At 46.3% G+C, this 26,875-nt stretch overlaps 1 protein-coding gene across 15 annotated transcripts in view; it reads right to left on the reverse strand.

The window, feature by feature from the left end:
- Positions 1-26,875, reverse strand: part of RIMBP2 (RIMS binding protein 2) — a 354,432-nt gene that overhangs the window by 327,069 nt on the left and 488 nt on the right. For 4 of the 15 annotated variants that reach the window (XM_085876872.1, XM_085876874.1, XM_085876878.1 and 1 more), the window contains exon 1: positions 23,562-23,831. The exons of 1 other annotated variant lie outside the window; for it this stretch is intronic. The gene's annotated coding sequence lies outside the window, so the exon portion shown is untranslated. Of the gene's footprint in view, positions 1-22,940; positions 23,151-23,195; positions 23,293-23,521; positions 23,833-26,875 lie in introns of those variants that run through there. 10 more of the 15 variants (XM_085876876.1, XM_085876873.1, XM_085876875.1 and 7 more) reach the window with 7 other exon arrangements.

A 26,875-nucleotide genomic window follows, 5' to 3' on the forward strand; every position in this document is an offset into this window, starting at 1 on the left:
TATATATATATATATATATATACATATATATACAAAGTTTAATCACCCATGAAACAAACATTGCAGATAATCCGCCACGTTGCCAGCTCATCTGTACCATGTGACGCATGCACATCGGTTCTCGGTCCGCGCAAACGTTATAACTTTATTTTAAAAGGTCCGTTTTTCACCATATTTTCTTTGATTCCTTGAGGAACATCAACATCTCGAGAAACCTCCAAAAATAGAGACAGATCTGGCAGCTGCTATGAATAGGCAGTCCCTCTGGGGAACAGGGCATGAGGTCTTGCAGTGAATGCATTAAATCATATAGCTCAATGAAGCTGGTTAATTTTGGCACATTCCTCAATTTTTTGGTTCACTCAATATAATTCCCCAAAAAGTAGAAAAATATAAGTTTAATGTTTTGGAAATTTCACATTTTCTTGTGCATATTTGGACAAGGCAGGACTATCGCCTTGCTTACTTAAAGTAAATAATTATATCGGCTTAGTTATAAGACTCGTTATTTCTTTAAATTATCAAATTTCACTCCAGATTTCGAGACTTATTTAATCCGGACAATATCCGATCCTCAAAGTGGGAAATATTTTGATGACATACTTAATTAGTCCATGAGAGTAGATCATGGAAAATTTCATCATATAATGCATGAAATCGCTCCAAGCTCCTAATTTGAAAACGATGGCATGTACAAAAGCGATGTATGCAGAGATTCGTAGTTATGATGAACAAGCATTCGATAATATGAGTGACGAAAGTGAAAAAAAAACTTCATCATTAATAAATCGTTGTGGCCTGTTCCAAGCCAAGGCATGGCTGAGCAGGCCAAAAATATGGTGGCTTCAGACCCCAGCGAGGTAACCCAGGGTACGCCTTAAGACCCCAGAGAGCGAGGTCGAGGATGGCGCCTGATAAAGGATATCTATACAAATAAGTGTGTGTGTGTGTGTGTGTGTGTGTGTGTGTGTGTGTGTGTGTGTGTGTGTGTGTGTGTGTGTGTGTGTGTGTGTGTGTGTGTGTGTGTGTTCGTTGCTGTTGTTGCCTGCTATCTCCATATGTCGGTGAGTTTTAGGAGGTGAAACAGACACACACCACGTCTCAAGGTATCCACCACCGTGTGTGTGTGTGTGTGTGTGTGTGTGTGTGTGTGTGTGTGTGTGTGTGTGTGTGTGTGTCATTGATTGGTATTTACATGTGCGGATTTCAGAAAGTGGAATGGAGTCCTCCCAGAGTGGGCTCAAAGTATCCACCTTCATTTCGGAAAGGGGTCACGATTCATGGACCAAACTGTGAAGTTTTCTGTTCTCAAAGTTTTGTGCCAAGGGTTCTCTACAGGATCATCACTGAGCCCCGGACAGCTTCCGACTGTTGTTTGTTTGTCGTAATATTCCCAGGGATGGTATTTAATATCCCTGTGAAGTTCTTCTTCCTCATTCCTGGAGCTCCAACGATCACTGGTACAACTTTGGCATTCTTCAGCTTCCAGGATCATTTCACATCATTCTTGAGGTCCTGGTATTCGGTCATTTTTGTGATTTCTCTCGTTTTGTCTAAAATCACTGGTATCAACACCTTCATTAGCAATGGCTTCTTCTCTTTTTTTTTGTACCCAAGTATGATATCCGGTCGCAACGCTTCATTTTCGATGTTCACGCTCGATGGGATCACTAGGTCGTACGTAAGCGGTACTTCCATTTTTTCAATGATTGCACTTGGTTCATGTTCCCACGAATTTTCTGGAACTGGGATATCAAAGTTTTTGCAGATGTGCCAGTGGATTAATTTATAAACTCTGTTGTGTTGTCGTATGTGAAAATAAATAAATGAAAAAAAAAATTTATGAAAAAAATATCCATGTGAGCGACCTGAGACAATGGGGCTTTTGTGTGCCGAATATAAACGTATCTCTCTATCTATACATCTCTCTCATCTGTTCTTTATGCACGGCCACATCTTTGAAGCTACAAACTCCATACTCGGGTTACAGATACAACTTTGTGAGGGAAGAAACATGGGGTCGGTGACTGCGGTCACAGAGGCTGTTTTGAAGCTGAAAATTGAGGCCAAAGTGACCAATATAGCAATTTCTGGCAAACAGGACAACCGATTGGTCTCAAATTGAAAAGGCCGGATTTTTTGAGTAAAACACAATTAACCTTTTTAAAGTCCATTAAATAATTTAAATTGATACATTAAATTAAACTTTTCCCATCACTGGGAACAGGTACTTTGTTTATAATTCACGACCATTTTGCTCGTGTATTATAAACAAAGTGGCTGTTCCATCATTAAGAAGACACGGTGATACAATTGAGATTTTTTTGCCGTAATTTTTTTCACTGATGTCACAATGATCGATTTGTGTAGGATATTTAATGAAATTATAACATCCACCCGATGAGTCTCCTTCAGGTTGCGTAGCAATTCAAATGCATCACATCTGAAAGCAGACATCAGTGGCCAGCAAGTGCTTCTCCAAACACATGCACGAATATTATTTGTGAGATGAACACAGTTGAACCTTTTTGTCAACCATCAAATTAAAATGAACACACCCTTTGATATATTTGCTTTATATTGCTTTTCAAGGTTCATCTTACAGTGGCAATGCACAAAGGGTGCCAAATGGTAGAAAGCCTTTCTCTGCCTGCCTGGTGTCTCTTATAGTCTGGGTAAAATAGGGATCGAGCCAGGAAAAATTGCATCACAAGCTTTTAAAACTGTTTCATGGACAAAATTGTCTGCTGAACAACACAGTACAATATTAAATAAGGCAATTTTCTGTACGTGCAGGACATGGACAAAGAAAAAGGAAACAACTGGGTAAATGAAGGACACAAAGTCTATTGAAAGCAACAGCTTCCACACAGGTGTGGCCCATGTGTTAAAAATGAAATAACATCCCAGCATGCTTGAGGTCAAGCACAAAAATGCTGCACAGGCCTGGTTACCTACAATTATGGCTCACATAGCTGAAAGAGGAGACCTCAATGACTTCGAAAGAGGGGTGGTTGTTGGGACACGTTTGGCAGGCGCTTCAGTGACAAAGACAGCTCAACTTGCTGATGTTTCACGAGCAACAGTGTCCAAGTTGATGGTGGCATGGAACTCCAAGGCAAAGACATCATCAGCAAAAGCTAACAGTGGGCAGAAGTGCATACTACAGGATCGTGATATCCACGTATTACTTTTAAGTGCAAAGCATAGCAGGCGCTAAAGGCCCGGTCACACCTTGACGTTTTAGCCAACGTATGCCGATTTTTGAATTTTTTTTCTAAAACGCTGGCACACGTTGAATACGTTATGGGTAAGTTTTGATAACATTGAGAGCACGCTGAAAAACACTGCCATACGTCATTGTGCGTTGGCTTTAAACGTTGTACTTTTTAGTTGTCCTCAAATTTTTTCATGCTTGAAATTTCACGACGTATGCCGGCGTATGACTCACACGTTCCGCTACGCTGGCCACAAGTTTGCACGGTCTGCGATCGTTGACAGACGTCAACACATGCTACTTGTAAGTTAATCATAAGTTGAGACACGCCGAGGTAATGATTAGCGTACCCGAAACTTATTTCTAACCTATGATTAACGTGTTGTTGGCACGTTACGCGATCGTTGCCACACATCGACAGACGTTACTTTTAAGTTACTCATAGGCTGAAAGACGTCGGTATAATGGATCGTCCTTGCGTCAGCGTCCACGGCCACGGCCAGGACACTTATTTGCAGCATTCTTCAAACTTTTCTTCGGCATGACGAGGATGTTCACACTTCGATGTCTAGCTTGGCTATGATTCCAATTGTCCATCGGCAGCGTCTATTTAAAATAGTCGAGTTTGAGCGTTTTAACACGTTCAGAAGAAACGCTTCAAATTTCCAAACCACAGCGTCAAAAAACAAAGGCGAGTGACAGCAATTTAAATCGTTCATTGTAAATAATGAAAATAGCTGAGTGGTACCGTTTAAAAGTCGTTGAGTGTAAAAAAAAATCCAATTGTTGAGCGCAAGCATCTACTTTCAATAGTGGGGTTTGAGCGATTTAGCATGTTCAATAGAAACAATTAAAATTTCTGAGCGCCAGCGTCAAAAAACAAAGGCGAGTGACAGCAATTTAAATCGTTCATTGTAAACAATGAAAATAGCTGAGTGGTACCGTTTAAAAGTCGTTGAGTGTAAAAAAAATCCAATTGTTGAGCGCAAGCGTCTACTTTCAATAGTGGAGATGCAGCCATTTAAATCGTTGAGTGGCAGCCTATGAATAGCAAACCCTACGTCACCGGCAAAGATAAACTGCCGCACGATATGGATAAGTTAGGCTATCGTTGGGCATAGTTTGTGAACGCCAGTTTCACGATAATTATTCGTTGGTATATCGTGTCTATAAGTAATCAAAGCGCTCTATGCACATTATTAGTTCATTGTGCATTTGTCCAACCCGTTATGAATAGACCTAAATTGTAAAAACAAGCTATAGCTCATTGTTGAAAAAGCCCCATAAAAAATTAGCCGCAAAGAACTTCAAACAATGGTGAAAAGATGTCTCCTACCCGTGGACACGCGGACGCAAGGACGATACATCATAACCCACACCCTCCCCCTCACATTCACCTACTACTGCCAACATGAACAAACTACTACTAATACTAAGACTGATACTGATACTGCTGACATGGACATCGACTCAAAAAGGACTCGAAAACACTGTTGGGTTCCCCTTTTATGAGCAGCATTTTTATATACCAATTCCCAAAACCGCTGGGAACACGTCTTTATATGGCAGTTGTAAGCTAGAAACACGTTCATTTATTTTTTTTTGTCGACCGGAAGACGTCATTGGAATACGTCTACATAGGTCGATGTGTGTTGGGACTACGTAAAGAATTGGTTCAAAGCACGTCAAACATAAGTTAGAAATAAGTTTCGCGTAAAAAAGACATTACCGCAACGTGTTTCGACTTATGAGTAGCTTATAAGTAGCCTTTGTGGACGTGTGTAAGCGTCCACATATCGTGTGTAAAACTTATCCCCATCGCATGCGGAACGTGTGTCATACGCCGAGTATGTCGTAAAATTTTGAACATGTTTAAAATTTCTTGACGTACTCTACTTACTACGACGTATGATAGCGTACTTTAGCGTTCTACTCACGTATACCAAACTTACTCATACCGTATTTGACGTGCCCCAACCTTTTAGACATATTTTTCTTAGGTCGGCATACGCTGGCAAGATCGCCAAGGTGTGACCGCGATGTTGACACTTTCATTTCTACGGCAGTTATGATTCGAATCGTTGTGCGTCAGCCTTTTAATAGGCTACGTCACGACATCGTCGGCGATGCGTGCAACGCGCTATGCCTAAGTTAGACTATTGTTGGGCATCGGTTGTGTAGGCCGACAACAGGTTCAGCATTCGTTGGTATAAGTTATCTATAACACACCGAAACGTTCTGTGTCCGTTACCAATGCGTTATACATAAGACCAAGTCGCTATGAATATGTCCGAATCTTTAAAAAAAAACATCAAAGTTCAACGTAAGCCAGCGTTTTACATACATTTTAATACGTTGCCATCGCTGGCTAAAACGTCAAGGTGTGACCGGGCCTTAACCTGCAGATCAATTGACTGTAAATTTCAAACTGGGGCGCGAGCAGCCAGTTTCATCAAAAACGGTCCACCGAGAATTCCACAAAGCGGGTTACCATAGTTTACCAAAAGGTAAACGAAGGCCAACTTTCTGAAATCCTCACTTTTCATCCGATTGACTTGAAATTTGAACTGGATTTTCATTTAAAAAATGACCATCACGTGTCACGTGGTCTCGCAGCCATAGTGGATCGAAGGGAAAATCTTTGAAGGAGAAACCGCTTAACCGATTAATGCAAAATTTAACTAACCGATGAACTATTGAAGATTAATTTAACCGATTGATGAACGAACTATTGAATTCAACCTGGCATCCAAAGCCAGTCGCCGACTGGGAATCCTCCGTCGTGCAAAGTCCTTCCTCGGCCGACCTGAGCGCCTGACCACATACAAATATTTCGCCTGCAACCTGATGGAGTACTGCTCTCCCCTTTGGGCTGGTGCTCCTGCCTCTCACCTTTCTCGGCTTCACGCTGTGGAAACCAAGGCATTTAGGATCATTGGTATCTCCCGTGATGAGGCTGAGTCTTTGGGCCTCTCACTCAATCACCGCAGGCAGGTTGGTGGTCTTTCTGTCTTCTACCATCTCTTCTCCGGCCTCACCACCCCCCCCCACTCTGTCTGCAATTTGTAATTTGTCCCCACCACATTTCCTCAGGGCGCTCAAGGTCCGCCAACAACCCCCTTCTGGTAAAACTACCAAAATCATGAATCACTGCTCACCTTCACTCTTTCATTCCTCTTTTTCCCACATTTGGAATAAACTCCCTCACTCTATTCATTCCCATTCTTCCCTCCAGGCCTTCAAAACAGCTGTTCACCACCACCTCTTATCATCCCCCATCCAAATCCTCGATCTTTTCTACCCCCGATATAATCCACCCAAGCCCACCTCCTTCAAATTCCCTGCTTTTCTTCCTGAAAGTCCCTGTAATGTCCATCTTGTATACCCCGTGTTCCCTGCCCCATCCCTCTCCCTTCCACAGATCTCCTGTCTCTGTTCCCCACTGTTTCGTCCTTCCCACTCCCTCCTCTCTTGTCTCATGCCCCCCTTGATGTGCATTGTGTGTTAGCTCTCATACGAGCCTCGACAAGGTATACAAAAAAAAAAAAGACAGCCTCATCGCAGGAGATTCCAATGATCCGAAATGCCTTTGTTTCAACAGTGTGAAGCCAAGAAAGGTGAGAGGCAGAAGCACCAGCCGAGAGGGGAGAGCAGTACTCAATCAGTCTGTGGACAAAAGCTTTGTATGTGGTTAGGAGTTCAGGTGTTCCGAGGAAGGACTTTGCACGACGGAGGATTCCCAGTCGGCGACTGACTTTGGAGGCCAGGTTGGAAATGTGGCTTTCCCAGGAAAGATCATGGTAGATGGTGAGACCCAGAAGCTTGAATAAAAGGACTTCTTCCAGAAGATTGTTGAGAAAGTAGATGGGGGGGGGGGGTCTAACCGGTCCTTTCGGAAAGACATGGTGAGAGTGTGAGATTTGTCCAGATTGAAAGACATGTTCCATGTGTTGGACCAGTTTGTAATTTTACCCAGATCTGCAGAGAGCGAAGAAGCTGCTGCTTGCCGGTCTGAAGGATAACAGATTTCATACGGCAGAGGGTGGAGTGATCAGCAAAGAGATAGAGGATTTTTCCACAGTCAGAGAGATCATTAAATAAACACTACCTGCTTTAAAAAGACACCTTCAATACATATCAAAGTACCTGTTGAAAACAACCACACCTTCTTAAAATGTTTTTTTAAACACTTACTTTAAATAAACAAAACTATTTTAAACAAAAACACCTCATTTTAAAAACATCTATTTTAAACAAAATACCTGATTTAAACAAGCATGTTTTAAAACAAAAACCTTATTTAAAAAAACAAACTTTTTTTCTTTCAAATACCTAATTTAAACAAACATATTTTAAACAAAAACACCTAATTTAAACAAACATATTTTAAACAAACAAACAAAATCACATAATTTAAACAAAAACACCTGCTTTAAACAAACAAACCGATTTAAAAAAAACAACTGATTTAAACAAACAAACATATTTCAAACAACAACATAATTTAAACAAACAAATCTATTTTAAACAAAAACCCATGATTAAAACAAACAAACCGATTTCAAAGGAAAACACCTCATTTCAGCAAACAAACCCATTTTAAACAAAAATACCTCATTTAAAACAAACAAACCCATTTTAAATGAAAACAACTGATTTAAACAAATAACATATTTTAAACAAAAACATAATTTAAACAAACAAACATATTTTAAATAAAAACAACTGATTTAAACAAACATGTTTGAAACAAAAACATAATTTAAACAAACAAACCTATTTTAAACAAAAACACACAATTTCAACAAAAACCCCTATTTCAAAGGAAACACCTCATTTACACAAACAATCTATTTTCAACAAAAACACCTGATTGAAACAAACAAACATATTTTAAACAAACAACCCCATTTTAAAAGGAAAACAATGGATTTAAACAAAAACACCTAATTTCAACAAAGAAACCTATTTTAAAGGAAAACCCCTGACTACAACAAACAAATCTATTTCAACAAACACACCTGACTTAAACAAAAACACCTGCTTTAAAAATATAAAACACTCATTTCAAAGAAGCACACCTGCTTTCAATAAAACACACCTCATTTACTGATATAATATTCACTTGACAGCAACTTCAATAGGAGCCTCACCGTGTATTTGTCAATATCTCCAAAACTTTTCGCTCAGTGGATAGATCAAATTTGTGTACCATGTTACAGCTTCACGGCTGTCCAGACTTTTTGATTTAAAAAAAACAAAAACAAAAGAACAAGCAATTCTATGATATTAACTGAAAGAATCTTCACCAGTGATATTGTTTCAAACTTGTTTGATGTTGTTGTGGTGTAAAATAGAGCTGAGAATTGGCTCCAACACTTCATTTCTTGGAGCTGCTTTTCAAACTATGCTTATAAACTTTCAAGCTGGTGTTTATATACAATCAAGATCAGATGGCAAATTGTTCGAGCCAAGTCTAACATCTGTGAAATTTGTATACTTGAACCATTGATGATTCTGCTCATTTGAATGAGGATATAGAAGAGATGACCAATCGGTTCACAGACTCCAAATTATGACTTACTACAATATTAAAAGATCTGAGTCTGACATCAGCATCCTCCTCAGGTACAATGACCATGCTGCCCGCATTTCAAACACAACGTGCAAATCAGCCACAACATTTACTGGGAAGCACAATGTTTGCAAATGACTCCATCAATGGACATCTCACCAGCTGCAGTCGAGCAGTCAAAAGCCTTCGGGAGTTTGCAAATATGCGTTTGGTCTCAATTTGGCATCACTTTGATAACAAAGTTAAAAGTCAATCACACCCAAGTATTAACTTACCATACTCGGTGGCATAATAGTTAAGAGTGTCCGCTCTGAGTGTGTGAGATTGGCGGTTTAAACACCAGCCAAGTAATACCAAAGACTTTGAAAAAGAGAAAAACAAAATGGTGCATGCCACTTCGTTGCTCGATGCTCAGAATTTAAAAGGATCGAGCATGGACAGACAATGCCAGGAACGCAATGCCAAACAACCAAGCAAAACCCTTGCCAAAAGAGCACTTCAGCAGCACCAACGATCTGTAAAAAGAATGGTAAAGTGCATCAAAATCAAGTATCAACTTATCTTCGATATTCTGCTGAAACAAACACGACCATCAATAATCCCCATTAACTCACTTGGATCCAGCGCTAATCGACGAGCTGATATATCTTGGACGAGCCTTTTAACCAACTGTCAAAGTGCTTCACATGTGGACACAATAAGTGTCAAATACACTTATCTCCATTCAATGATGGTGGGCTGGTCATGTGGCAGGAAAAAAAATAAATGAAGAACACCTTCCTAAGCTGTGCTTTATGGTAAACCATCTGAAAGCAAATTCAAGAGCTGGCAGAATATCCGAGAAGTTTGCACACTACCCTCTCGGCTGTCGAGCCTCGATTCGAGTTCCGACCCTGCGACTGTATAAACCAGCGTTTCTCAACCTTTTTACCCTTGTGGAACCCTTGAAATAGTTTTCATGTCTCAAGGAACCCCTGCATAAAAATTATTATATTCCATTATTAATATCTTGCTGTTTTATATTTTTATCGTAGTTCACGCAGTAAATATAATATTTTTTTCGGATACCTGGTTTAAGGAAAAAATGACCCCCTTTTTGTCAAATTTATTGGCAATGAAAAAAAACATACTACTCGTTTATGAGACCTCACACCGAGGTTTTAATTCACAAAAAAAAAAATTTTTTTTTTGTTTGAAAACGTCATTTTTGAAAGTGTTTGTCAATCCCGAGTCTGTTTGACAATTAAAAAACACACCTCATGTAACTTGATCAACAAAACTTAAACAAATAAAGCTGAAGCAATAAAGGTAAACAGAAGAACTAACCTTGAGAGAGAGACTTCGTGCTAGGAAGCACAGAGAAGATAGATGGACACCATGCATGCGTCCCGTACTTGAGTCAGTCACTCAATGATACACGAATCTGCCGCGTACAGGACGTCCACTAACCAGTGAAGGGGGTTTCCATATAGACATCGTTAAATACTGTTACGGTTGTGGAAATTCGCCTTACACCATAAAGAGTCCTCAGGTGAGATATATCGGTAAGTTCATGTGTAGTTAGCCCAAACCTGTTGTATAGAGGGAATATGTGTGATTCATCCGGGCTGTGATGCTTTGAGTTAGCCATTTTTCTTTCTCTATTGTTATTTTCTCGCGCAAGTACTGAGGTAAATCGACCATTCGGCGATCGGACCCCATTTCGCGCGGGTAGAATGCGGACCGAGTTGTGGTGAGGTTAAACCCCCACCCGTGACTGGCTCCGGGTGGTAGTTCCTGGAGGGTCACGACTGAATTGTCCGTTCCGGTGGGCGAGGCGGCCGCTTTTGGGTACACGCAGTTGTTCACACGCCAGCGGGCGTGAATTCGCAACAATACGTTCCCTATGGTTGTTATAATTGTAAATAATATAAGAGGATGAAGCCTCTATTATAATAACCAAGGAGTTTCCAACAATATGCCGAACGTGTATAGTAAAATTACGAATGTTAAATCAAACAAAAACTACTCAAAAATACATTAGCCTATTTATTACTGTTTCGCACAGAACCCCAATCGACCTCTTGCAGAACCCTAGGGTTCCGGGGAACCCCAGTTGAGAAACACTGGTATAAACTGTCATCCTGGTGAATCACAGACAGGGTGAGACATCAACGTGTCCCATTCGTCGGATGGATGTTAAGATTGCGTGTCCCATCTGCTGCCATTGTCGAGTTGGTGGACGTAAAATATGTCACGGTGCCCGTCCTGAAGAGCAGGCAAGCTATCGTCGGCATCCTGAACAGATTACAAAAACAAATGAAAAACTCTAACCTCGGGTCTGGCGAAACATCGATATACCGGTTATATCGATATAATTTTTCAAAATCAATATACTGGTATTGGAATTCTAAATACTAGTGTGGGCCCGTAGGTGCGTGCCCATACGTGCAGCTTCGTTCCTTCGCTCTCGTAAACGACGACTGGATTGGGGAATTGTTTCAATTAGATCGGACCAACCGTATCATAAATGGCCATAACTTGGGAAACACCTGGAAAACAGCTGAAACGGATGAAGAAGAACGATATCAAACCTTGAAAACGCACATACTCAGGTCCCCAGTGTCAATTGTGACGTCATATCAAACGAAGAAGAAGAAGAAAAATTGTGACGTCAATCGTGCAAAAAAAAAGAGGATTTGTGACGTCATTAGTGATGTCATAGCACCGTGTCCTGTCATTGGTTGGCAAATAAATGGCCGTAACATGGGAACCACTTGTCCGATTAATTTCAAACCTTGAAAAGGCACATACTCAGGTCCCCAGCGTCAATTGTGACATATCAAACGAAGAAGAATTGTGATGCCCCTCTCTCTCCCTCCCCCTCTCTCTCCCTCCCCATCCCTCTCCCTCTCTCTCCCTCCCCGTCCCTCTCCCTCTCTCCCTCCCCGTCCCTCTCCCTCTCTCCCTCCCCGTCCCTCTCCCTCTCTCCCTCCCCGTCCCTCTCCCTCTCTCCCTCCCCTCTCCTCCTCCCCTCTCCCCCCTCCCTCTCTCTCTCTCCTCCTCCCTCTCCCTCCTCCTCCCTCTCCCTCTCCCTCTATCCCCCTCCCCCTCCTCCCTCTCCCTCTCCCTCTATCCCCCTCCCCCTCCCTCTCCCTCCCCCTCCTCCCTCTCCCTCTATCCCCCTCTCCCTTCTCCCTCTATCCCCCTCTCCCTTCTCCCTCTATCCCCCGCCCTCTCTCTCCCCTCCCTCCCCCTCCCTCTATCCCCCTCCCCGTCCCTCTCCCTCTCTCCCTCCCCGTCCCTCTCCCTCTCTCCCTCCCCGTCCCTCTCCCTCTCTCCCTCCCCTCTCCCCCTCCCTCCCTCTCCCTCTCCCTCTCCCCTCCTCCCCCTCTCCCCCCTCTCCTCCTCCCCCTCTCCTCCTCCCCCTCTCCCTCCCTCCCTCCCTCTCCCTCTCCTCCCTCTCCCTCTCCCTCTATCCCCTCTCCCTCCCCTCCCTCCCTCTCCCTCTCCCTCCCCTCCTCTCCCTCTCCCTCTATCCCCCTCCCTCTCCCTCTATCCCCCCTCCCTCTCCCTCTATCCCCCTCCCTCTCCCTCTATCCCCCTCCCTCTCCCTCTATCCCCCCTCCCTCTATCCCCTCCCTCCCCCTCTATCCCCCCTCCCTCTCCCTCTATCCCCCTCCCTCTCCCTTATCTCTCCCTCTCCCTCTATCCCCTCCCTCTCTCTCCCTCTATCTCTCCCTCCCTCTCTCCCTCCTCTCTCTCCCTCTCTCCCCTCTCCCCTCCTTCCTCTCTTCCCCTTCTCCCCCTCTCCCCTCCCCCTCTCCCCTCCTCTCCCCTTCTCTCTCTCCCTCCTCCCTCTCCCCTCCCCTCCCTCTCCCCCTCCCCTCCCTCTCCTCCCTCCCTCTCCTCTCCCCTCCCTCCTCTCTCCTCCCCTCCTCCCTCCCTCTCCCTCTCCCTCTCCCTCTCCCTTCCTCCCTTCCTCTCCCCTCCCCTCCCTCCCCCTCCCTCTCCTCCCTCTCCCCCTCCCTCTCCCTCCCTCTCCCCTCCCTCCCTCTCCCTCCCTCCCCTCCTCTCCCTCCCCTCCCTCCCTCTCCCTCCATCCCCCCTCCCTCTCCCTCCCCTCTCCCTCCCTCTCCCTCTCCATCCCCTCCCTCTCCCTCCCCTCCCCTCCCTCTCCCTCTCCCTCCCTCTCCCTCCCCTCCCTCCCTCCCCTCTCCCTCCCTCCCCTCTCCCTCCCTCTCTCTCTCCCCTCTCCCTCTCCCTCTCCCTCTCCCTCTCCCCCTCTCCCTCCCTCTCCCCTCCACCTCCTCCCTCCCCCCTCCCTCTCCCCCTCCCCTCTATCCCCCTCCCTCTCCCTCCCTCCCCTCTCCCTCACTCTCCCCTCCTCCCTCTCCCCTCCTCTCCCTCCCTCTCCCTCCCTCCCTCTCCCCTCCCTCCCTCTCTCCCTCCCTCTCCCCTCCCTCCCTATTCCCTCCCTCCCTCCTCTCCCTCCCCTCCCTCCCTCCCTCCCTCCCTCCCTCTCCCCTCTCCCTCCCTCTCCCCCTCCACCTCCCCTCCCCTCACCCCTCCCTCTCCCCCTCCCCTCTATCCCCCTCCCTCTCCCTCCCTCCCCTCTCCCTCACTCTCCCCTCCCTCCTCTCTCTCCCCTCTCCCTCCCTCTCTCTCCCTCCACCTCCCTCCCTCCCCCTCTCCCCCTCATCCTCCCTCCCTCTCCCCTCCTCCTCTCCCCCTCTCCCCCTCCTTCTCCCCCTCCCTCTCCCCTTCTCCTTCTCCCTCTCCCCCCTCCTCCCTCTCCCCTCTCCCCTCTCCCCCTCCTCCCTCTCCCCCTCCCTCTCCCTCTCCCGCTATCCTCCCTCTCCCTCTCCCCCTCCCTCTCCCGCTATCCCCCTCCTCCCTCTCCCTCTCCTCCCTCTCTCTCCCTCCATCCCCCTCCCTCTCCCTCCATCCCCCCCTCCCTCTCCCCTCTCCCTCCCTCTCCCCTCTCTCCCCTCCCTCCCTCCCTCTCCCTCTCCCGCTATCCTCCCTCTCCCTCTCCCCCTCCCTCTCCCGCTATCCCCCTCCCTCCCTCTCCCTCTCCCCCTCCCTCTCCCTCCATCCCCCTCCCTCTCCCTCCCTCCCTCCCCCTCCCTCTCCCCCTCCCTCTTCCTCCCCCCTCCCTCCCTCTCCCCTCCTCCTCCCTCTCCCCTCCCTCCCTCTCTCCCTCCCCCTCTCCCTCCCCCTCTCCCTCCCCTCTCCCTCCCCCCTCCCCCTCTCCCTCCCTCTCTCCCTCCCTCCCTCCCTCCCCCTCTCTCTCTCTCCCCCTCCCTCCCTCCCCCCTCTCTCCCTCTCCCTCTCCCTCCCCCTCCCTCTCTCCCTCCTCTCTCCCTCCCCCTCCTCCTCTCTCCCCCCTCTCTCTCCCTCCCCTCCCTCTCCCCTTCTCTCTCCCCCTCTCTCTCCACCCCTCTCTCTCTCCCCCCTCTCTCTCCCTCCCCTCCCTCTCTCTCTCCCCCTCCCTCTCTCTCCCCGCCCTCCTCTCTCCCCGCCCTCTCTCTCCCCGCCTCTCTCTCCCCCTCTCTCTCCCCCTCCCTCTCTCTCCCTCCCCCTCTCTCTCCCTCCCCCTCTCTCTCCCTCCCCCTCTCTCTCCCTCCCCCTCTCTCCACCCCTCTCTCTCTCCCCCCCTCTCTCTCTCTCCACCCCTCTCTCTCTCCACCCCTCTCTCTCTCCACCCTCCCTCTCTCTCTCCCCCTCCCTCTCTCTCTCTCCTCCCTCTCCCCTCCTCCTCTCCCATCTCCCTCTCCCCCCTCCCTCTCCCTTGAATTGTGACGCCCCCTCTCCCCTCTCTCTCTGTAAATGTATTCACAAATGTCTTCCAAGCACAACAATTAATTCAAACCTTGGGAAAAAACAGCTTTCAAACCCTTGGGAAACAGCTGTTTCCCTTGGGAAAATTCAAACCTTGGGATTAATTAATAATTTGAACAATTAATTCAAACCTTGGGGAAAAACAGCTTTCAAACCTTGGGAAACACTTGGGAAACAGCTGAAATGGATGAAGAAGAACGATGTGTATGTGCCTTGAAAAGGCACATACTCAGGTCCCCAGCGTCAATTGTGACGTCATATGAAACGAAGAAGAATTGACATCAATCGTGCAAAAAAAAAAAAAAATGTGACGTCATAGCACCGTGTCCTGTCATTGGTTGGCAGAAAAATGGCCGTAACTTGGGAAGCGCTCGTCCAATTAACATCAAACCTTGAAAAGGCACATCCACGGGGCCCCAGCAATATTCCTAGCAAGTTTCAATTAGATCGGACAAGTGGTTGTCGAGAAACGGCGGTCGCAGAGACACACACACACACACACACACACGCACACACGCACACACGCACACACGCACACACGCACACGCACACACGCACACGCACGCACACGCACGCACACGGACACGCACACACACACGCGCGTGAGATTGCTGGAATTATAGATGGACTAGTACGTGCCCGTAAAAAATAATAAATAACAAATAAAAACATTCATAAATAAATATTCAAACCGCGAGCAAGAAACAACAACCACACAGGCCGTTTCTTCGCTCTCGCGTGCCCGTACGTGTGTTGCCCGGAAGTTCGCATATTGCAGTTACGATTATTCGCAATTTTGTTTTAATGGCCAATTATTCAATTAGCACCAAAGTATTTTGCCTTTTCGCAATGTCGTCGCAAGGAAAAACCAAAAGAGAAGAGAAGAGGAAAAAAAAATTTTACTTCCTGGTTCGGAGCAACAAGCTCACTCTGATGTTACCGAAATTTATGCACCGTCTAATATGAAAACGATCATAACTTGGGGCATAGTGTTTATCTATAAATGCGCATAAGAAATCGAGAAATTATTAGAAAACACGAAGTCATCACTCTCCGGAAGCCCGTACGTTGTAACCTGTAATGAGGAAGGGGCTGAGCTTCCCTTCCCCCATCGGCCACGCCCACGCAAAAACGTGTCGTCATTGGTTTGGTAAATAAATGGCCATAACTTGGGAACCACTTGTCCGATTAATATCAAACCTTGAAAAGGCACATCCTCAGGTCCCCAGCAATATATCTGGCAAGTTTCAATCAGATCGGACCAGTGGTTGTCGAGAAACAGCGTCACACACACACACACACACACACACACACACACACACACACACACACACACACACACACACACACACACACACACACACACACACACACACACACACACCTGAAATTATAGATAGATACCGTTATACCGAGAAAAAACATAATAATAAGAAAAAACCAGTAAATCACCAACAAATCGAAGAAAGGTGCTTTCAATGTTTAAATACCGTACATGATTTTAAAAGCTTTGATGCATTCGGTGTCTCAGATAAACATTGAAGAGGAACAGTGAAACGTATGACGTCAAGACCTAGCAGTAAGTGAGTACAATACGTTTTAACATTTAAACCTCAACATCCGAGCATCCATACAAGCAATCGTGTTTTCCTTTGCCCTCGTGGCTGGTTTTAAAGCAATTGCCAATTGGTTATTATTTTATATGAATCGGGTGTGCTTTAAGGGGCAGTCACACCTTGACGATTTAGCCAGCGTATGCCGACGTATGAAAAATTTGTCTAAACGCTGGAACACGTCGAATACATAATGGGTAAGTTTTGTATACGTTAAGAGCACGCTGAAGCACGCTGGCATACGTCGTAGTACGCCGAGCTCGTCGACAAATTTTGATCGTTGACACACGTTACTTGTAAGTTACTCATAAGTCGAAACACATTGAGGTAATGTTTAGCGTACCTGAAACTTCTTTCTAACCTATGAGTAACGTGTTGTAGGCACGTTACGCGATCGTTGATACACCTTACTTGTAAGTTACTCATAACTCGAAACACGTCGAGGTAATGTCGAGCGTTCCCGAAACTTATTTCTAACCGATGAGTAACGTGCTTTGAACCGATGTGTAACGTATCTCCAACGCATATTGACGTCTTCCGGACGACCACAGAACTTACTGAACGTGTTTCTAACTTACAGCAACCATATAATAGCGAATTGGCAGTGTTTAGGGGAATTGGTATATCAAAATGGGCTTTACAGGAGGAACCCATCAGTGTTCCAGACTCCATGTTTTTTTTTGTTTGTTTGTTTTTTTTTTTTCTTCGGCATGACGGTGATGTTGACACTTCGATTTCTAGTGCGGTTATGATTTAAATCGTTGAGCGGCAGCCTATGAATAGCCTACGCCACATGATCTTCGACAATACGCTGCCGCACGCTATGCATACGTTAGACCAGGGGTCGGGAACGTTTTTGACTCAGAGAGCCATGAAAGCAAAATATTTGGAAATCTATTTCAGTGAGAGCCATATAATATATTTTCAGACTGAATTCAACTAAATGTGAGTATAATAAGCCTCTGAATTTATTCTTTTAAATAATGTTGTAATAATACTCACCATTAATGGGACTTCTGGTGCTGCATGGATTTGCTGATGGCTTTGTAGTCTGGTTGGTACTTGGTGAGGTTAAGCTTCATGCAAGCGTTGAGGCTTTCATCCGTTAGACGTAATAGTAGGTTGGACTTGATGTTTTTAAGATGTGAGAATGACTGCTCACATGCATACGTAGATCAAAACAAGGTCAAGACAGCAATACTCACACGCTGCAGTGTGTGGTATGTGACAGGAAGCGCGTTCCAAGTTTTGATAATCAGCTGGTCTTCGGGTTGAAGTTTTTTCATTTCTTTCCACATGTGCTTGCTCGCCAACTCCACTTTCTGTCGTGCGATTATTTCCAAATCTTCAATCAGTGACTTGAACTTATTCACCCACATGTCTGAGGCCTTCAGGTCAGCCACTTCTGCTTCAAAATCTCTGACGGAGACACCAGGAATGTAACTCAGGTCGGCTGTGTTCAGTGAACACTCGTTTGGATGGGTGATGAACTTAAAAAGACGAGTGTGCTCACGAAATTCTCCAAAGCGTGCTTTGAATAACTGTAGGAGACTGGATGTGAAGCCAGCTAACTGCTGGAGATCAAAGTTTTGAGTGGGCTCACTTGCTGTGCATGCATCTTTAAATTGTCGCAGTTTTTCAAACTGTAGTAAACGACCTGTTTCAAGATCCATGATAAAGAGAAAGTAAAACTTGAGGAGCCACTCAGTTTGGCTAGCTCAGGATGCTCAATCCCTTTCATTTCAAGGAAAGTCCGGATTTCGTTCAGGCAAGCCGCAAAACGGCTAAGCACCTTCCCTCTTGACAACCAACGCACATTGCTGTGCAAAAGCAGACCGTGATAGTTATTTCCAACTTTATCCAGCAGTGTTTTAAACTGGCGACCATTTAAGGCTCGTGCAACAATAAAATTGATCACACGAATGACCAGCGGCATCACTTCGCAAAGCTGCCCATCACACATCTGAGCACAAAGTGCCTCCTGGTGTAGAATGCAATGGAAACTTAGGATGGGTCTATTTTCATGTTCACGGAGAAGCGCCACAAATCCTTTGTTTTTCCCCACCATACACGGAGCACCATCAGTTCCCCACTGAGATAAGTTTATCCATAGGTAGATTTTTTTTTCTTGAGCGAACTCCATGAAAGACTTGAATAAATACTCACCTCTTGTGGACCCTTTTATTGGCAGAACAGCAAGACTTTCTTCGCGCAGTGTATCACCAGCAGCATATCTTGCAATCACACTGAACTGCGACAAATGGCTTACGTCTGTTGACTCATCCAAAGCCAGGGAAAAGAACGGCGCTGTATTTATGTCCTTCACTTGCGTTTCCTCCACTTGGTTTGCCATCATGATGGTAAGATCATGAACAGATCTTGCCGACAGAGGCATGTCTTGTAACCGTTTGATTATCTTGTCTTTGTTCGGAAGATCATCAAAAAGTTCATTGGCTACATCCAGCATGAACGTTTTAGCATACTCGCCATCTGTGAATGGTTTTCCGTTCCTCACTATTGCTAAAGATCCAGCAAAGCTGGCGGAATTATAGTCACCTTGCCGGGTCCATACGCGGAGTTGCTGCTGGCTGGCTTGCACCCTGCTCAGTAGCTCTTGGCACGCTTTCTTTCTGCTGTCTCCCGCAGGGTATTTTGATGCAAAGGTAGCATGGCGCGTGTCGAAGTGCCGCTTTATATTCGACCGTTTCATCGATGCAATTTTGTCATTGCAAATTAGACACACCACAGAACCTGCTCTCTCCACAAAGGCGAATTCTTCGGCCCATTCGTCCTGAAAAGTACGATACTCCTCATCTTTTTTTCTTTTCGCCATCTTCTTCGTCGAAGGGTTAGCTTTGAGCAAGTGAGAGAGAGGGACATGTTGACCCAAGTGAGTCTGGCTGGCCTGCGCACGGGCTGACATACTCGAGAGGTGCGGCGTGGCCGGCCGACTCTGGGATGCTGTCGCCTCAGCGGTGGCGCGTGATTGGTCGAGATGAATTCCGTGACTCGTCTCGGCAGCGGCACGTCATTGGAGGAACCGAAATCACTAGTCACCTCGGCCGCATGACTGGACGAAACAAAAACCGCTTCAGCCAATTCGGAGGCGTTTTTTCTTCTCTCCTTCTGCCAAGTTCAGCCCTGCACGTGAATGAAGCACGACACCATTCAAACTATAGGTAAAGCTTCCGCGAGAAATATTGGGCTTTCAAAGTTTCAAGCTCCAATTTTATCTGCGAGCCAGATGCAATCATAAAAAGAGCCACACCTGGCTCGCGAGCCACACGTTCCCGACCCCTGCGTTAGACTATCGTTGGGCATACGTTGTGAACGCCGGCAACACGCTAAGCATTCGTTGGTATAAGTTATCGAAACGTTGTGTACGTTACTAATACGTTATGCATTTGTCCAACTCATTATGAATATTCCAAAAACTTAAAAAAAAAAACATCAATAGTTCAGCGTAGAAAAACATTAAAAAAAAAAGCCGAAGAAAACTTCGAAGAATGCTGCAAAGTAGTCTCCTGGCCGTGGCCGTGGACGCGGACGCAAGGAGGATCCATCATCACCCACACCCTCTCCATCACACTCACCTACTACTACTGACAGGGACCTACTACTACTACTACTACTACTGTCATGGACATTTACTCATCATGGAGTCTGAAACACTGACGGGTTCCTCCTTTGAAGCCCATTTTTATATTCCAATTCCCCTAAACGCTGGCAATATGCCATTATACGGTAGCTGTAAGTTAGAAACACATTCAGGAAGTTCTATGGTCGTCCGGAAGACGTCAATCAAATACGTCAATGTGCGTTGGAGAAACATTACACATAGGTTCAAAGCACGTTACTCATAGGTTAGAAATAAGTTTCGGGTCCGCTAAACATTACCTCGACATGTTTCAACTTATGAGTAACTTACAAGTAACGTGTGTCGACGTGTGTCAACGATCGCATAACGTACCTACAACTTATGGCCAGCATATGCGGAACGTGTGAGTCATATGTCAAAAAATTTTGAGCATGCTCAAAATATGTCGACATGCTCGGCGTACTACAACGTATGCCAGCGTGCTCTTAACGTATAAAAACTTACCCATAACGTATTCGGCAAATTTTTCATACGTCGGCATACGCTGGCTAAAACGTCAAGGTGTGACAGGGCCTTGACACTTCGATGTCTAGTGCGGTTATGATTTGAATCGTCGAGCGGCAGCCTTTTAATAAGCTACGCCACGTGATCGTCGGCGATACGCTGCCACACGCTATGCATACGTCAGATCGTTGGGCATACGTTGTGAATGCCGACAACACGCTAGGCATTCGTTGGTATAAGTTATCTACAAGTTATCGAAACGTTCTGTATACGTTACTAATATGTTATGCATACGTCCAACTCGTTATGAATACGCCAAAAACTTTTTTAAAAAACATCAATAGTTCAGCATACGCCAACGTTTTACATACATTTTGATACGTTGCCATACGCTGGCTAAAACGTCAAGGTGTGACGGCCCCTTTAGCAATACTGTGCCGAGTAAGTGATCTGCGATACCGAGATGATATATGGGTATAGTGTTCCACGATGGTGATGGATTCCGACCTGTGCCGATTACCAATATTGATCTCGCTTAAAAACAAAATCATTTTTAATACAAGTTAAAGTTGGAAGTAAAACAACTGTTCTCACCATGGAAAAAAACCCGTGTGGGAATATTTGGAAAAATTACCATGTGTCAACAATGTGTATGTTATATATGAATACGTAATGGACCGTTGGACCATTGCTTATATTTGGAACCGACGGAAAGAAATTTATTTATTCATATTAAATAATATCTATATACCGAAATATACCGGTTATGACCACACCGGGACATCATTATTGAAAACAATCCACATCGATGGAGCCTACTCTAAACTAGAGAGAGCACAACTACATCAGTGGCACAGATGCACTTCCAGCAGCTACACATAACATACGGAATGATGACGAGATGACGATGACTTAGAAAGCAATGAAATCGACCAAAAAATGGATACACCTACAAATGGTGCAAAATCCCACCAATCAAACTGCAAACGGCACAAATCCAGCCACAAGTCCATCAAACAAAGAAATGAAATTCATCAAATGCAACCACAAAACGGGGCAGAGGCAACCACAAAACGGGACAGAGGCAACCACAAAAAGGGCCAGATGCACCCGCAAATCGGGCCAGATGCGGCCGCCCGCAAGACGGGCCAGATGCACCTGCCACTTGTAATACACAAACTGAAATCCAGTCCGAGTTTGAATTTCATTAATTTAACGGATAGAGCACTTTGTGGCAGGAAAAAGATCTCAACATGAGGATTCACAGGCTGTGAGTTGTACAAACACTGAACCCATTGATCACATAAACCTGACATTGTACATGCACTGTACATATTGATCACATAAACCTGACATTGTACATGTACTGTACATATTGATCACATAAACCTGACATTGTACATGTACTGTACATATTGATCACATAAACCTGACATTGTACATGTACTGTACATATTGATCACATAAACCTGACATTGTACATGTACTGTACATATTGATCACATAAACCTGACATTGTACACGTACTGTACATATTGATCACATAAACCAGACATTGTACACGTACTGTACATATTGATCACATAAACCAGACATTGTACACGTACTGTACATATTGATCACATAAACCTGACATTGTACATGTACTGTACATATTGATCACATAAACCAGACATTGTACACGTACTGTACATATTGATCACATAAACCTGACATTGTACATGTACTGTACATATTGATCACATAAACCTGACATTGTACATATTGATCACATAAACCTGACATTGTACACGTACTGTACATATTGATCACATAAACCTGACATTGTACACGTACTGTACATCTTGATCACATAAACCAGACATTGTACATGTACTGTACATCTTGATCACATAAACCAGACATTGTACACGCACTGTACATATTGATCACATAAACCAGACATTGTACATGTACTGTACATCTTGATCACATAAACCAGACATTGTACACGCACTGCACATATTGATCACATAAACCTGACATTGTACACGCACTGCACATATTGATCACATAAACCTGACATTGTACATGTACTGTACATATTGATCACATAAACCTGACATTGTACATGTACTGTACATATTGATCACATAAACCTGACATTGTACATGTACTGTACATATTGATCACATAAACCTGACATTGTACATGTACTGTACATATTGATCACATAAACCTGACATTGTACATGTACTGTACATATTGATCACATAAACCTGACATTGTACATGTACTGTACATATTGATCACATAAACCTGACATTGTACATGTACTGTACATATTGATCACATAAACCTGACATTGTACACGTACTGTACATCTTGATCACATAAACCTGACATTGTACACGTACTGTACATATTGATCACATAAACCTGACATTGTACATGTACTGTACATAATGATCACATAAAGCTGACATTGTACATGTACTGTACATATTGATCACATAAACCTGACATTGTACATGTACTGTACATATTGATCACATAAAGCTGACATTGTACATGTACTGTACATATTGATCACATAAACCTGACATTGTACATGTACTGTACCGCACGTACTGTTAATCGTGTCCTTTCACCAGATGCTCTCAACCCACATTTCTACAAGCGCAGCGGTTACAACCACCGAGAAGATTGTGGTTCGCTGATCCTCATCCCGATCCCGACCTCCCCCACAATGGTCTCCTCACTGAAACAGCTTTTCACGCTTCGCCGTTCCCGCTCGACAGAGTTTACGCCTCATCTCATCATTATTATATTGAGTAATAGTTGTAGTATTATTAATATTCCTTTCAGTCTTTCACTTTCTCTCACCCGAACAACATCATACCTCGTCCGAGTTTACCTCCTCCCCCCGTCAGGAACAAAACCCATACACCACCAACAATGATTGGGGGGTGGGGGTCCGCGTCACCACGGCTTCATATCTCACGTCACGATGACTCGTTATATTCATATAATGCAGAATATCATTTATAATAACATGATGAAGCGAATACGATGATGAGGAATTTATTTCAATGTTCCGAATAAACGGGGCTGAGAGGAACCGTTCGTGGAGCTTGGAGCCCTGCGGGAGGTGATGGTACCAGGCACGGCACGGCACGGCACGGCACGGCACGGCACGGCACGGCACTTACGGTAACCAAGGCGATCACCGTCACGATGAGGAGCACGTACCAGTCCCACCTCATTCAGCCCGGACTCCTTGGAGCCCACAAAGAGAATCACGATCGCTCGTCCGACTCACTCTCCCTTCCCCATTTCGGGCCCCAATAACCACGAGAGGGTCAAGAAGTCCCAGAATGTTCGGGTCCAATCCCCAACTCCTCGATGCAGCCGCCAGGCTGGACCGAAGTCCGTCCGCTCTCCGGAGATCGGCGCCTCCGTCCCCGCTCGTCTTCCACGGACACCGAGATCTGAGAACCCAAACCCGCCCTCTAGGGGGGTGAATCGGAACTCGTACGGGAGGGAAAGAGAGAGAGAGAGAGGACGGGGTTTGAATCGGTACTCATGCAGGACATAAGTGATCCTGTAGGGGGGGGGGATATCGTTCACGTATTTGAAAACCTGTCCAATGCAAACACCTCCGATGTGCCTGGATTCATGTGAAATGTGGCTTCAAGTCCTCAACCCAACCCGACCCCCCCCCAGCCCCAAGTCCTCAACCCGACCCCCCCCCCAGCCCCAAGTCCTCAACCCGACCCCCCCACAGCCACAAGTCCTCAACCCGACCCCCCAGCCCCAAGTCCTCAACCCGACCCCCCAGCCCCAAGTCCTCAACCCGCCCCCTCCCAGCCCCAAGTCCTCAACCCGACCCCCTCCCAGCCCCAAGTCCTCAACCCGACCCCCCCCCAGCCCCAAGTCCTCAACCCGACCCCCTCCCAGCCCCAAGTCCTCAACCCGACCCCCTCCCAGCCCCAAGTCCTCAACCCGACCCCCTCCCAGCCCCAAGTCCTCAACCCGACCCCCTCCCAGCCCCAAGTCCTCAACCCGACCCCCCGCCCAGCCCCAAGTCCTCAACCCGACCCCCTCCCAGCCCCAAGTCCTCAACCCGACCCCCTCCCAGCCCCAAGTCCTCAACCCGACCCCCCTCCCAGCCCCAAGTCCTCAACCCGACCCCCTCCCAGCCCCAAGTCCTCAACCCGACCCCTCCCAGCCCCAAGTCCTCAACCCGACCCCCCGCCCAGCCCCAAGTCCTCAACCCGACCCCCTCCCAGCCCCAAGTCCTCAACCCGACCCCCTCCCAGCCCCAAGTCCTCAACCCGACCCCCTCCCAGCCCCAAGTCCTCAACCCGACCCCCCGCCCAGCCCCAAGTCCTCAACCCGACCCCCCCGCCCAGCCCCAAGTCCTCAACCCGACCCCCCCCGCCGCCCAGCCCCAAGTCCTCAACCCCGTCTTGAGCCCTCCCTCAACCCCAAATCATCAAGCCCCCCAACCCCAAATCCTCAACACCGGTCCCTCAAAGCTTCAACCCCCTTTCCTCACTCTGTCCCTTCACTGTGCTCCCCCACCACCCACTTCAACTTGCTGTCCTCCACTCCCCCTTTCTGCAAGTCCCCAACCCCAAGTCCTCAAACCCCCCATCCCAACCCCAAGTCCTCACCCCCCATCCCAACCCCAAGTCCTCAACCCCCATCCCGACCCCAAGCATCGACCCCCTTGCAAACTCTTTCCCTTCTCTGCTTCCCCCTCCCCGCTTCAACCCTCTGTCCTCCACTCTCCCTTTTTTCTTTAATAAGTACTCAAGCCCCCACTGGTCCACAGCTCCCCCTTTTTTCTTCAAGTCCTCAACCCCCTACCACCCATAGGTCCACATCATGGTCACGAAGTCTTCACTCTGTTATGGTTTCTCAGTAAAGCAAACAGATAAAAAAGGAAATTATTTATCGGACGGAATTGACTGAATATTTTGTTATATTATTATTATTTTATTTCTGGTAAGTGTGTGAACCAGCGACTCTGAGATTATACACCACCCATGAAAGTTCGAGCTTCCGCTCACACAGCGCATTCTCAGTGTTCTTTTATACACCGCACATCAGAGATGTCATCAAGTCACCCGAGCCAAGTCTCAAGTCTTTGTAGACAAGTCTCAAGTGAAGTGACGTCACAATGTCATGATCATAGAGATTGGTTGCATGTGTAAACCTTGAATACACAAAACGTTCGTCACGACGCATGAGCTGGTTGTTTCCATGATCCTGATGATTTTTAGGGCACGTGCACTCCGTAAAATAAATGACACGGGAAAAAATAAAAATGGAAAGTTTATTTGCTTTAAATCGAACTCGGTGACCAGACTCGGTCTTTTGCGAGTCATGAATCTTGATAATTCCACTCTGAACATGGAAGGTTGGTGATTCAAACCGCCGGCAAGCGCACGTGCACACAGTACTACTTCCGGTTCTTGAGAGGCAGTGGCTTGTTCTCTTTGGGGTCTCTGCCGACTTTCTCAGATCGGTTTTTGTCGTGTTGTTTCACTGTTATTTTATCTCCGTGGCTCCTGTGTGGTTCTCATTGGTTTTTGCGTTTAAACTTGTGCTAATTGGAGAGTATCCGTCGATCTTTTCATATTGTTGTGGGGCTGGGTGTCGGCAGCGAGCACGACCGCTGGGTGGAGCAGTAGAGTCGGCTCCACCGAACACCCGGAATCTATATCATGCTTCTCGGAGAACTCTGAAAGGCGCGGGCCCCTTACAGGACCGTGAATCGCCAATAATTCGGCCGCGAGGAGTAGGGTTAATTGCCAACTTCAATATACCTAAGTATCCACGTGGCAAAGCTACCGGGGAATTCACACCCTCGGCAGGCCTCGAGCGGAACGAGCCGTTACCGTGCTCGACCCGTGCGTATGGTTACCAAGACCCGTCGGTCCAAATGAACAATTTACCGTCTCCCAATTTCCCAACACGACCGTGCTAAGCCAATGGAAGAAGCATAGAAACAAGGGGGTACATTCAACAATAGGGGTATTTATTTTACAATAATCGGGGAGGGGAAGGAAGAGTAGAGCAGAGGAGAGGAAGAGCAGAGTTATCACGACTATAAGAAATGCAATGTACAATGAGCAAAGAAGGCACTTACACAGTTACTTAAAGATGAGGCCCAAGGACATACGCACATGTGCGCGCGCAATCACGCACGCACGCAATCACACACACACACACACACACACACACACACACACACACACACACACACACACACACACACACACACACACACACACACACACACACACACACCCACACACCCAGAAAGACATGGACCTGTCCACCTCGTGTGGTTCTCGACGATCTTGGCGTAACGGTACTCGAAGCCACAACACGAGGCCGCTCCAAGCACCAGGTACGGAGGGTAGCGTCGGACGTTGGCAAGCTCCTCCGGCTCGCAGACAGGCGACACAAGATGATCTCCCAAATCGAGATGGTCGACCGCCCACAGCAATGCGCCATTGCGCGATGCAGTCGGCCCCAGACCCGGACAGAGA

The sequence above is a fragment of the Eptatretus burgeri genome, chromosome 4, assembly GCF_056783735.1.
Source record: "Eptatretus burgeri isolate ZD-2024b chromosome 4, Ebu_testis_v1, whole genome shotgun sequence".
Taxonomy (NCBI): domain Eukaryota; kingdom Metazoa; phylum Chordata; class Myxini; order Myxiniformes; family Myxinidae; genus Eptatretus; species Eptatretus burgeri.